The sequence below is a fragment of the Prunus mume genome, linkage group LG5 (genome assembly GCF_029339155.1).
Source record: "Prunus mume cultivar Tortuosa linkage group LG5, ASM2933915v1, whole genome shotgun sequence".
Taxonomy (NCBI): Eukaryota; Viridiplantae; Streptophyta; class Magnoliopsida; order Rosales; family Rosaceae; genus Prunus; species Prunus mume.
Genome location: NC_142702.1, coordinates 19514756 through 19528616, shown reverse-complemented (window position 1 = coordinate 19528616; position 13861 = coordinate 19514756). Strand labels below are relative to the sequence as shown.

Genomic DNA, 13861 nt, shown 5'->3' with positions numbered 1-13861 from the left:
ATATCCATCCTTTCATGATTGAAAATTTGATAGGATATATATATATATATAGATATTTGTAAGTACATAATAATTTATTACAATTAAAATTCCAATCAAGGTAAATAGTAAGTGGGATATTATTTGTCTTTTCTTTAACACATTAAAATTCCACACTGCATAGAAACATGATTAAGGTGATGAAACAACCAGGGCTTTATGATAGAGGATTAATATTTAATACTAAACAACTATTTCCTTCTTAACATCAAGTTTCCTTTAACTTATAAGCATACCCGTTTAATATGAAGAGAGAAACATGCCCTTGCCTTACTGATAATCTAAGATTCAAAACTCTTCTCATCAGATGAGATCGGCTCAATTCAAGGATTTTGAATCAATTAGTAATGGAGAGAGTGACTTATAACTCCTTATAAACCCTTATAATGTTTATTCACTTTCTGATGTGAGACAATTCTTCACATCTTCACATCAATAACCATGAACCGAACACGGGTTTACATATATGGAATCCAAGAACTTATCAAACTTAACCACTGGGATTATCATGATTGAACCAAAGGAAGGTCCCAATACATATTTAAGTTACTATATGGATCCTAAAAGTTAAAGCTGATAGGAACTATATAGACCAATCCATATCAAACCTAAGACAATAATAGGTGTTAAGTATCACACATGCATGAACATAATAGAAGCAAGTAGATTCTAAAGCTATATAACGCACGTATGATATATACGAACTCTGTTGAGGCTAACGAGGAAAAGAAGGTTAAAGCCTGCTGTGTTTTGGATCATGAAAAACTGCAACAGGTTGAAGGTCTTATAGCTTTGATAAGCTTTTAAGGCGATGTCGAAAAGCAGAAAGCAAGAGGACAGAAATAGAATATTGACACTTCGTATACAAACTCATCAATCAGACTGTACTTTGAAGAAAGTGATGCTCGTCATTATGAACAGGAAACGATTTATATATATATATATATATATATATAAATTCTCTTATGTCTATGTCCAAATGTTATTATTTTGCGTAAGTTATATATTTTCTATTACTCTTTTTTAATTTTCTCATTGTTTAAAATGACGTCCGCACAATATATAATATGTAGATGAAAGAATATATAAATAAACTTGAATTGTCTCAAGCACAGTAGACATGCATGGTCCACCTAATAATCACCCCTCAAATTGTATAAGGTTTAAATAATTTATAACGCAAATTTATACACAAACAAAACTTGAAAGCATAAGGGCAAAAATAAAGGCTATATATCAGCTAAGATATATATATTTGTGTTGCTATACACAAATCTATAGAAAAATTCATCTTATGTATACTTGTCATATCTTAAATATTTAAAATCTATATTTGTGAGATTCGTATACAATTTGTAAGGAATTTTGGTTATTATTTATAGACATATATAAAAAGATGGAATACTAAATTGTGAATATTATGTAAGGACAGATTCCTCCTTTGAAGAATCTAAAGATTCCATAACCACAATCAAATAAAAAGGCCAGTTAAAAAAGAAAATATATATCCATATCTATATGTTTCAGTTGCACCTTGAAGAAGAAGTCCTCTTCCTTATAGATTTCTTTTGGGAATAAAATAAAAAAACACAATGTCTGCTAAAATTCATCAAACCAAGATCTAGAGGAAAAAGAAAAGGAAAGCAATAATTAAATTAGGGGAGGAAAATAAGAAATTAAAATAAACTAAAAGCCAGGCATATATATATCTATAATGCCCACTAAGAACATGACTAGATCTTTAATGCACCAAAAATACTTAGGGCAGAGAATCTGAAAAATTGTCTAATCATGTGTAGCAGAGCTATATTGTCCACGAAGAACATGACCGGATACTCTCTTATCGATGAAGTGCAGAAATGTCCAAATAGAGAAGTAGAGATAACTAGCTAGGGTTTCGAGGAGCATCCCAATATTTGATCGGAAAATCAAGACAAAAATAAATACTGTTTTTCGTTTTTTATGAAATTTACTGACCTCAATTTCTCTCAGCTGCTTGATTCACTCCATTCCTTTACTTCTGAGGAGAGAGAGAGAGAGAGAGAGAGAGAGAGAGAAAGTTTAACGCTTGCTTGAGTTGAGGTCAGTTTTGTTCTGGTTGTTGCCTCGAAAAGGAGCTTTAGAGAGAGAGCAGTGCACGTGTGACCCTGTATCCAATGTCCTTCTCTGTCGACCTCCATAATAAACCCTAGCTAGCTAAATCACTGGGTCAGAGATTCAGAGAGAGAGAGAGAGAACCCTATATTCTCTTGAGGAAAAGACGTTTTCACCAACCTCTTGAAACCGTCACGAACTTAAAAGTTAAAACGAACCTCTTTAATTTCCATAACAACAACAGTAACTGCTACAAACAGTAACAATGAACATGATGATTTCTATTTTATATTTAAAAGAGAATATGTAGGAAGAAGAAGAAGAGTTGTGTATTCTATACAAGCAAAACCTATAAGAAATCGAGAACAAACATTAATCTAAGAAATCCAACCACAACCAAAAAAAAAAAGAGGGAAGAAAAATTGAAGGGAGACAGCAGAGAGAGAGAGTGAAATGGAATGCCAACCTTTTTGCATAACTTGTTGATGCTTCATCTCTAAGCTAGCTACAATCACTTGAGGTGAATTGAAAGTAACTATTCCACTAGAAAAACCAAACACCCCCCCACCAAAATCCATCCAATTTTTCAATCCAAACACCCATGTAGATGACTCAATTCCATGACAACTAATCAACATCTTTAATTAACTAATTCATTAAACATCAACTAAATTTTATAAAAGAAGAAGAATCAAAAGCTGTTTAATTTGAAGAAAAAAAAAAGAGAAAGAGGGATCCATCCATCCGTCTTAGATTGAGAAAAATAAAAAACACAGTGAGCTTCTTTTCTTGCTTAGCGATCAGTCAGTCAGTAAGGAGGGCGTGCTGTGCCCCAATATCCCTCAGCAGGCAATTGGCATGAATTTAGTAGACTTTGCGGCATCCCATGAAAAAGCGACGGTGCATTAGGATCTTGCAATAGTTGCTGTTGTTGTTGCTGCTGCTGCTGAATCGACTGCTGTTGATGTTCTTGCCCGCCAACCCCGGGAGACCCGAGGGGTCCGCTTCCCGGCACCTGCCCTGCGGCAGCAGGCTCCTCCTCCTCCAGAGGCAGCCTCTCATAAGCTGCATTACCAAAAGACGCTGCCATGATCACCACTGGGCCCGATGCCAGGAGCGGGCCCACAACCCCGCCCCCGACCACCTGGCCCTGCACGCCGGCCAGGTATATAGTTAAACCTGAAGCAGCGGGAGGGGCAGGAGGGGGCAAAAAGGACCCGGAAAGCGACAGAATTTCAAACCTGCCGTGTAAGGTGACCACAGATCCCGGGGAGGCCGGTTGTCTTATAGTGACATTAGTGACGGTTCCGCTGCCGCTGAGGATGCAAACTCCTCTTTGCCTGATCCTGGCGAAAGTGGAGACGCTGTCCATGATATCGCAGCCGTTGGCGACTTCCATGACGTGGGATCGGAGAGCATTGGCGCTGTCCCGGGTTATGATGATGGGGGGCTTGGCCTTGTTCTTGGAGCCCGCAGGGCGGCCCCGGGGTCTCCTCGTGATCTCGCCCTCCCCGGCACTGGTGGAGCCCAGTTCCTTACCTTCCAAGGAGGTGGTGGCGGCGGAGGTGTTCTCATCACGATCGCGCTTGATGCCGCGGCTAATTAGGCCTCCTCCACCACTGCTGTTCTGCTCGTCTTCGGAATTGTGGTTGTTGTGGTGGAGGTGGTGCTGGAATTGGTGGTGAGGATGTAAGTGGAGATCTCTAGAAAGAAAAGAAGGAGGCAGTGGACGCCCATGTGCTGCTACTGGATCCATATATGCGTCTATATTTTTCTTGCAAACCTAATTTTGAGCTCAGGGAGCTAGCTCTCTCTAGCTCTTATATATGCAATTAAGCAAAACCCAACAACAAAAGATATTTGAGGATCGAGGGAGATAGATATGGAGGGCTTGTTCTATTTACTTTCCTTTTTTCTTTTTTCCTTTCCTGTTTTTTTGGGTATTTGGTGAGGAAGAGAATGGGGCTAATAATCTTCACCAAATTGAAAAGAAGGAAAAGGGAAAGTCTTTCTAGGGCATACCCACCAAACATTCAGCTGAAAGAGCTGAAGAATCAACCATCTTTCTTCCTTGTACAAAATTACTCTTCTTCTTCTTGTTCTTCTCCTCTCATCATCATCATGTGAGTGAGTTTGCTTAACTTTGTAGTTGGTTTTGGTTAAGAGTTTGGGAGGAATGAAGAAAGGAAGATAGAGAAACAAGTAAGAGAGTAGAGAAACAGAGAGAGAGAGAATTAGAGTTGTGGGATTTTGGCCATGGCCTCTCAAGGGAAGAAGGTGGGTGGCGTTAGTTTTGGAACTGTTGGGATTGAATGAATGAATTGAGCTTTTTGGGGTTTCGATTGATGAGAAGACTTTTGAGAGAGAGAGAGAGAGAGAGAGAGAGAGAGAGGCTTTTTGATTTTTAGGTTATGTTGTTGGTGTGCCTTGCTGGATATAATATTCTAGGGTTAGGTCTGGAGGAATTTAATCGGATCGATGATGTAGTACCATGGATTGATGAGTTGATGGATGGATGGATGGGTTGATGATGAGACCCTCCTTCACTTAGTTTTGGTAAGACAGCGTGCGCATGGGCGGTGTGTGGGTCCCACCGCCTTCCTCTTTGTCTCTTGCTCTCACTCACTCTCCCTTCCTCGGGGGGCCCCAACACCGGAACCCCATGCTCTCCCCTAAGCACTTTTCTTTTAGTAATTAATTTGTCTTCTTTCGCTATGACTATGAGTCCATGGTTAATTAATTATTTATAAGCCTGCACTCACTAATTCATGATTTTTCTAGCTATCTTCTCTTCTTTGCTCAATCTCCTAACCTTGATTTATTATTGCTTAATTTTCATGTGTTTTATCACTATATATATTAGTTGCATATCTCCATATAAGCTTGTTATGTTGAATTGGATCTTACAACGTACTGAAGATAACAGGCAGGCAATATATATCTTTCTTCTCTCCCCTGCAGTCTGCATATGCCTTATTATATATATCACTAGTCTCACTCATCGATGCAGAATTTAATTAAAAACCAGGAATGAGAAACACATGCCTACTCAAAGAAACTAAGCTCATTTCTTCACTCGGTTATTTACTCCTGCTTATTTCTCTTAACCCCTTTGTAAATTGTATACCCAACGAAAAACCGACTTCTCTCTTTAATTTTGAGCTTTTAAGACCTAATCAGCTAGCGAGTTCCAAAACTTTCAAGAGACAATTTTATAGTCTATTTTGTTTATCACGTGATGAAACAGATGTATACAAAGTGTTATGAGACATTTGAGAATTTATTCTTCGATATAACTATACATGTATGAACTTTGAGCATTAATTAATTAATTCATTATAGCAAACTTTCCATCTGCCTACACAACCAACCAGGTGCTTTTAATTAATTAACAACTAATAACACCATCTAAATGTAAGCCTAATATAAGGGGGAAAAAAGGGGGGGGAAAAAGAAAAAAAAGGTTATAAATCTTGGTTTTGTGATTAGTAAGTGATCATAATGGAAAAGGAAGAAGACTGGAACTGCATGTGAGTCATGTAACACGTAATTTCTTTCACTGGAAGAAGCAGCAGGCCGGGGTGGAGTTATCATTTCACTGGGGGTGGGGAGTCGGTCTCATGGGAAATTGAAGTGGGGCCCTCCCGCTAGCAATTGGGGTAGGCGGGAGGGGGAGTCAGGGCGTGTCTTACGGGCGACCCTCGTTCGTTTTGATCCTCCCTTCCCTCCATCAGTTGATGTCTTTTCAAGTTTCTGATTTGTGTGATGACGTGGCTCTCGCCGGCTCCTCCTATCTTATCACGTCAACCGCCACGCGCGCCTCAATTTTCTCTTCCAATCCAATTATTAGTGAACTTTACCTAATTGCTTAATTACCATCAAGCCATTTTGTCGTTATTCATGCCCTTAAATGATCGGGGCATCTTTTAAACTAGAACTTTCGTTAGGACAAATAATCTAACAAATTTGTACTTGCTACATAATTTCATTTAAGTCTCTATTCAACATGTTTATCGAGAATTTAATATGGTACATACATAGTAAATTTATCGAGAATTTAATATGGTAATACAAGAGTAAACATGTAAAATAATAGCATGTCATGTTGTATTCAAACTTTTGATATTTATTACATATAAAGGATAGATAGATTTGTTAACTACCAATAACAAAGTTGCACTATCATAATGAAGTTAGCCACAATTAAGTATCGAATTCATATCAAAGACTAATTGATATGAAAACATATTAGTTAAGATTGCGACAATGTATCAAAAATTAAAAAAGCAAAACAGTGAAATCAATGGAACTTTAAGCCATTATATGATAAGCTGCATTGGAAACCATAACAGTTTAGTTACTTACTTGCATGATCTATATACAGTTAATTTATGCATGTGATTCAACATTAATTTAGGGTAGTCAATCCCACCATGTCAGCTAAAACACTTGGATATAATTGACTTTAAGATCATGAGACTTTTTGGATAAGTTCGAATTTGATGAGTTTTTTATGGTGGATTTTTGGTTAATGTGAGAATGTGAAGAAATAGGAAAGTAACCCAGCTAGTACAATAAGGGCTTATAAAAAGTTCCCAATTAATTTTCGGGTTGAACCTGAACTTCTTTTGTAGTATTAGAGTCAAGTTTGTCCACTTATGAAGCCGAACGATCATACATATTTCACAGATAAAATTTATTATAATATCTCTCTGTCCAAATGAACATTTTATATAAATTGATACACAAAGAATTAGGCCTCGAAAATTTAATTTGGCATATATATGAATGGACTTAAATCGATGATCACAACCAACAAGAGTCGTTGATGAACAAAATTGGATTCATTTGTACAAGTTTTTCATAGGTGATCACGGCACCGTTGGATATGTTGGCATGTAGTGAGGCTCTCTCAGTTGCTGACGCAAGTGTCCAATTCAGACGCACGTGCACGGTTTTACACTCGATCGATCGCTAGCTTTTTTTTTTGATCGCTAGCTAACTTGCTTGCTTTAACTTGAATCTCTTTCGCGGAATGCAAGGAAACCAAACCTTCCAACCGAAGTCATGTCCCCATGCTTCATGCTTCTCCACATCCATACATGTCCATGTATACATGATAATGATATTCCAAGATTGTTGTCTTTATGTTATAGCAAAATCGGAATGGATTCAATCTAAATGATGTCATTTTGAATGCGCTACATGGTCAGAAAAGTACATTGCTATAAAGGGTTTTTCTTTTGATGAAACATGTGTTTGTTAGTTTTTTGTTAATTAATTTGGTTATAAATTCATGATGAATTGGGAAGCAGCTGCAGTGATGCAATTAACTTGAAGAAGGGAGGGCCATTGGAACATAAACGATATGGGAGACAGTTTGACTGCATCGTCAATGGTGCTGGATGTAGGTTGAATGGCAAACCGCAGCGTGTGGGCGTGAATGAATATGAGAGAGAGAGAGAGAGAGAGAGAGAGAGAGAGAGAGAGAGTGATCATTTTGGTGCGGGGCTGTCACTGTCTCTCACACGCGCTCAATCTTCAAGAATCAATCAAACCCCCATTTCATTGCTCTATGTCTCTCACACTCTTAATAAAAACATTTTAAAAAAAAATCACAACCTAGTTGTATTGTACGACGATATTTAAGGTCATTTTACTATATTGGGTATTTGTGTGCGAAACAAAGAGTACTAGATTTGTACTTGTGTAGGTAACTAAAAATGTGAGGGTATACTACCTAAATCTAGGTATTATGAGTTGATATTATAAACAACTTTATTGAAGTTAGTCCAAGCAGCGAGAGTGTACGAGAAAATGAGTTGGGATTAAGAAAAGTCAAGGATTTAACTCTCTAATTCATTGAGAAATTAAAATGTATATCATATACGACCATCGCACGTATTGAGTATAATGACAATACTACACTTTGGTTAAATATGGTAATCTCATGTATTCTAACTTTACTTTTGCCTTCGCATATCTTAATTTAATGAATAAGATTAAAGGTGGCCAGAAGAATTACTCTAGCTCTATTATTTTATGGACAACATTAATATTAGCAATCTGTCAAGTCAAGCATAAAGTTATAAACACAGAACAAGACAAATCATTTGGCAGCTCAAAGTCCAGTTGAGATGCTAATACAGCCAGCAGTTGGTTAATACCAGCTAGCTAGTGATCAGTTAAACTAATTATAATTGTAACAGATTAGTTATCTGTTAAGCTCTGGTTTGAGAGGTTAGAGAAGGGACGTTGGCTACAATATTGTGTTGGTTGAACTATTGAAAGAGAAACTATGTATGTAATTAACCAGTTTTTCAGTCCCTCTGAAATTCTAAGTCCTTTGCAGCATACATGCGAGATGCAATTACAAGTTGTTCAGCTTGAGTTCTCATATATATAATTAAGTTTGACTCTCTTATTTAAAATTCGATATTGTTTTACGATGTCATATTCCACGCGATAAATAATTCATATTAAAAGTATGTAACTTATCAGATTATCTGGAAAGAGAAAAATTACGAATAACAAAACTTATATAGTTTTATTTTTGTGTTTCCCTACTTGTTGTTCAACTCAAACCTTCAAAAGTCTTAAAATTTCTTCATGATCTAAATTTCAAGATGAGAGATATGTGACACTGGATCCATTACTTGTTAAACCAAATTAATCAATGTACTTTTCGTATGCGGATACAAGCTGCCATTCTAACCCTTAGCAAACTTAATATCAATGTCAAGCTGGTTCTACTTCTTTTGAGAGAGAGAGAGAGAGAGAGAGAGAGAGAGAGAGAGAGAGAGATCAGAGATCAGAGAATAAACAGAGAAATAGGGAAAGTTATTGGCCAAAAGAGAATCTAAATGTCTCTCCCTCTAATCAAATTCAGCCAAGTCCTCTCCTCCCTCTCTTTCTCTAAGAAACACATCTTAACACTAGAAAAATATTTGTAGTGATCTAACACCGCAAACTGTCCCTCTCTTTCTCTCAAGAAACAAACAGAAACTTAAAACTTCCAAAAAAAATTAAATTTAAAAAAAAGAAAAAAGAAGGCACTCTAATTAATATATACAACAACCATCGTTTTCTTAAGGCAGTCAACGGCACATTCAGCCACACCAGCTCTAAATTTTTTAGGTATTGAAACTTCAAATTAATATTCCCTTCATCACCAATAATTTAACCCTTCAAAGTCCATTAGCTAGATTCAAAACGTTTTCTCATCCTTCATTCACTTATTATTAGCAAGCTTCACCTGTCAAATCTTGAACTAATTTAAAATTAATCCATATTTACTTCCATGCACTTTGAAGTTCAAGTTTTGGTTCATTTATATATAAAACGAACCCATAAGCAGACACATCATGGAATGAACACTACGTATCACATCACTTAATTAAATTATATTTGCAAGTGCAGATATTAATGTTACAAATATATTTTATGTGTCAACTTTACTTCCATGATGCATATATCCTTGGTGATTATCTATTTTAAACTAATTTAAACTACGAGAATGGGGATTCAAACTCGAGTGCGAAGTAAGAAGCATATCCGCTCTAACCAACTAAGTTAAGCTCATATCTGCGGATAGTAACTCAATTTAAGGAATTGTTTGTGTCATAGTCTAGCTAGAGTAGCTTGGTCCTAGACCAAGATTCTTGGGTTCATACGTGAAGTGCAACCAAGTCCAAAGCAGCGTTGAGTTCACGGGGTTCATTGAACACAATCTTAAAAATTCAGAAGAAAAGCAATTAAGAAACAATTTATTTGTTGAATTTGGTGAAGATACATATGAATGAAAGTTAAGTCTTCAAGAAAGACATAGTCTTCCCTTAAGAGAGTAGAGTAGAAGAAATGAACTTTAGCTTAGCTAGCTTTGGCTTTGTCGACAGTACAAAAATAATATAATTAAATATTGTGGTGCTTATCTTAATCAACTCGAACCCTTTTATTAAACTATAATTAAACCCCATTATCTAATCCAAATAAAAAATTACGTTATTAGTTATAAAGCTAATCCATAAAGAACCCTATATATGGACCACTTCAAAAAGTAATTAATTAAATAAAAAATTAGTATCACTTCCAATCTTCCATGTGAAGGGCACCTATGGGGCTTCGAATCTGCCACAATGCTGCATGTTCTGAGTCTCCCACAAGCCGCTTTTCACTCGTAGTGGCTTGAGATTGTTGCACCGTTTCTTGGCCTCGATGGAATTGAAGGCCAATCCAAAGCCAATTGAGACTTTTTTGGTTAATATTAAACTGAAATTAATGGAAATTTGCATTGAGCATTGGGAATATTTTAGGGCCTGAACAGCCGAGCAAAAACTGAGGTTGCCATGTGATGTAGATGGCGATGGATTTGGAATCAATAGAAATTATTTGTGGTGCTCATCTGTTCACCTGCTTGTTTGGCCTCTTTGAAATGAATTTAAATCTAGAATTGCAATTGGCTTACGATAATGTCAACGCTCTAACTTTGTTAGGGGGTTTGATATGATTGGTTTGGTTGGTTGTTTAATTGGTAGATAGATAGGAGTTGCTTCTCTATAAACTAATATGCTCCTACAATTTTATGATTTAATACACCCTTAGTGGGGTACTAAGTTTTGGAACCCATTTCAAAATAATGGCTTTCTTTAAAGCAACCAAGAAGTATTTTGGCATATATATGGCATTTTAAGAATCAATTTGAAAAGCATATGAGTTAGGTCAGTTGATCAGGGCAATATTGATCTCTTTTTTTTTTACATCCAAGCTCGAATTCCCCTCGTGAATTAGAGTAATTTAGACTATTACATGTATTAAAAAAAAAATCAATTTGAAAAAGCATACATGGTTTTGTTTTGACACAATATGCTTGGATCCAAATCTTTGATCATTCATTACACCACCAAAATGGATTATAAGAACATTATCCACCCATGGTATAAGTGATCTTTTATATAAGTAATTAATTGGTATATATATATATATATATATATGTCTAAGTCAAAAAAAATGGTCTCCCACATATTTGGAAGTGCAACTAAACATTCTAACCACAAGTTTGAGATTTTGGTAAGATTAATAATTAATTAGACAAGGAAAAAAAACTAATTTATAATCTTCAGTTTAATTTAATACCCACATAAAAAATTGTCCCCATATATAATAATTCATTGAAAAATGGATAAATCAAGTTGGGATACAAAAATTATGGCTCTAGGATGTTTTGTGATCAGACCTACTAACTTAAGCTATCCAAGAACAAGAACAAAATTGTCTTGATTGACATGCATATATATTTAATTTACTGTTTAAACTATTTGATGAGCAACATACTCAAATAAATAACTGCAACAATTATATTTATGTTGGGATTGTGGGTTACATGTCGACTGTACTAAAAAGAAGAGTTTGCCTGAACTCTGAAGATAACAGCCATCAAATTGTGATTATATTTAAATAAACAGACAGTTGATGCCTGTAAGTTTATTATTTGTGTATTTAAGTATCCCCAGAGCTGCAATTAGGGTTCTGTGCATTATTATATTTGCTTACTTTTATCAGTTAAAAAGTTCTAATCGGTTTTGAGAGAAGAACAAAAGAAAAAGATTGCATTTTCACTTCCCGTTGGTATACTAGATGGGGATAGAAAAACATATATTGAAGCATTTATGTGTATGTCATCACGTGATGAGAGACATAGACATAAATGGTCCATGTCCATCTACAAAATAGTCCAAATCCGACAAAAAATTTCTAGAACTCCCAAGAAGTGCCAATTCGTGAGGTTAATGGACATGAAAAATGCCCAGAGGTTTTGACACAAAAGAATTGCTAGCTTTTATTTCTTCATCAAACTATCTAGGAGTTTGCTGAAGTTCAAGTTCTCAGCTCGAACTAAATGCATCAATAAGATTAACCCTGGTCGTCCAAAAACAAAAAAGCCCTGGACCAACCTTACAAGTTACAACATGTGTTTCAGATCAAAATTGGCCCATGTGTACAGGCTTCATGAATGGCCTAGTGCGCTGTATTTCCTCGATATTTTTATCAAGTCAAATTGGCCCAAATAAAATAGGCACGAATTAAATTAGTGGAATCATTTTATAGTGAAGGTCATATCTATGACTTTTAGATGAGGTTTTATTTCTTAATTATTTGATCAGACTAATCAATTTGATCATGCGATTAAGAGATAGGACCTTATCTAAAAGCTAAGCCCTTCACTATAGAATTCTTGTAAATTGAGTTAGTGCATAGAGTAGAACACATGGGCCAACCGTTCATTTACTGTCTCAATTCTTGCATATGAACTCTATCCATCGGGTGACAGAAAAGAAACACCTCTGTCCATTGTGTATGAACTTGAAAGAGTGGATTTCCAGGCATATATCCCATGTCACTTGGAAAAATTGGGAAAGTCTTTAAATCTCCAATCTCTCACAGCAGTGCAGTTTTGACAGGCTTTCAACTTAGGATGAAATTTTGGAACAATTGGCTCCATGAAAAATTCTAAAAAAATCCATACAGTGATCTTCAATGTCTTAGCTTTCTTCTCCAATTGGCCTTGCGTTAAAATTCCTCCAAAATGTAGATTTTCCGTCAAACACTTTTTAATAGCGTAGAAAAGCTAAAAATAAGGAAAGTAAAGTATATCTTTTTAATCAACTTTCCCTACATAAACCAATATAAAGGGTATAAAAATAGAAGAAATAATGTTCATATAAAATACCCATAACTTAGATTTTGCTGGTCCTTAAGCAAAGCAAAATATAAGAACAAAGACTCAACACAAACAAGCAACTAACTTTCCAGTATTATTGATCTCAAAGATAATCACCAATCATTAGCTAACTTCCAAGAAATAAGCAACAATAACTCAAGATATTATCAAATGGTTAACCAAACTTTAATTGAACAATTTGGAGTGTAGAATGTGAAATAGCCAACATTAATGCAACCCACGATTTAAGCTTCACAAAAGTTAAATAACCAAATAAAAACACGCTTCAACTTCAAATCTCACCAAGGATGTTCACTCCTATAAAAAGCACTTGAAATTTGACTAGGTATTGTCACTCCTATATATGTGAGAAGAATCAAAGTAATATGATGTACTCTCATAATCTAAATAAAGGCACAAGACATGACTAAAAGATCTCATGAAAGATATCGCATACTTGAAAATATTTAAATCATTCGACTATAGTCCTTTCACACCTATTCTCCACATGACATGATGAACAACACTTCTCCTTAGATCAAGTATGACTTTCACTAAGGTTGTAACAGGTGAGTGAAACAAGAAAAGGATATACAAGACGACAAAATCTAAAGAGTTCATAAAGCTTTCCAACTTTTAATTAACATTCTTGCACTTGAGAGATAAAACTAATTCAAAGCACTTTTTGAACTTAAGCATATATCTTCGAACTTTCGAATCTTTCTTTTGAATACACTTGTTCAAACTTTGGGAAGTCTACGCCAATACCCTCATAAAATATGGACATGCTTGTACGAATTCTTGTATTTGGCTATGTCATTTTTTTGAAGATATTTTACATAAATTACACTTTAATTTGTATAGTGTAAAGATCCCTCGAACGATATTCTTTGTAAGGTTTTGTTTGTTAAAAAAAAAAAAAAAAAAAAAAAAAATTTGTCAAATGACCTTGAAAGTGGGTTTTTACTGTTAAATTGTATATTCTAGGATCTTTGGATAAGGATTCAAAAA

At 35.5% G+C, this 13861-nt stretch overlaps 1 pseudogene; it reads right to left on the bottom strand.

Moving 5' to 3' along the window:
- Positions 1–2909: 2909 nt before the first annotated feature.
- Positions 2910–3952, bottom strand: LOC103331804 (AT-hook motif nuclear-localized protein 22 pseudogene; annotated as a pseudogene).
- Between the last annotated feature and the right edge of the window lie 9909 nt (positions 3953–13861).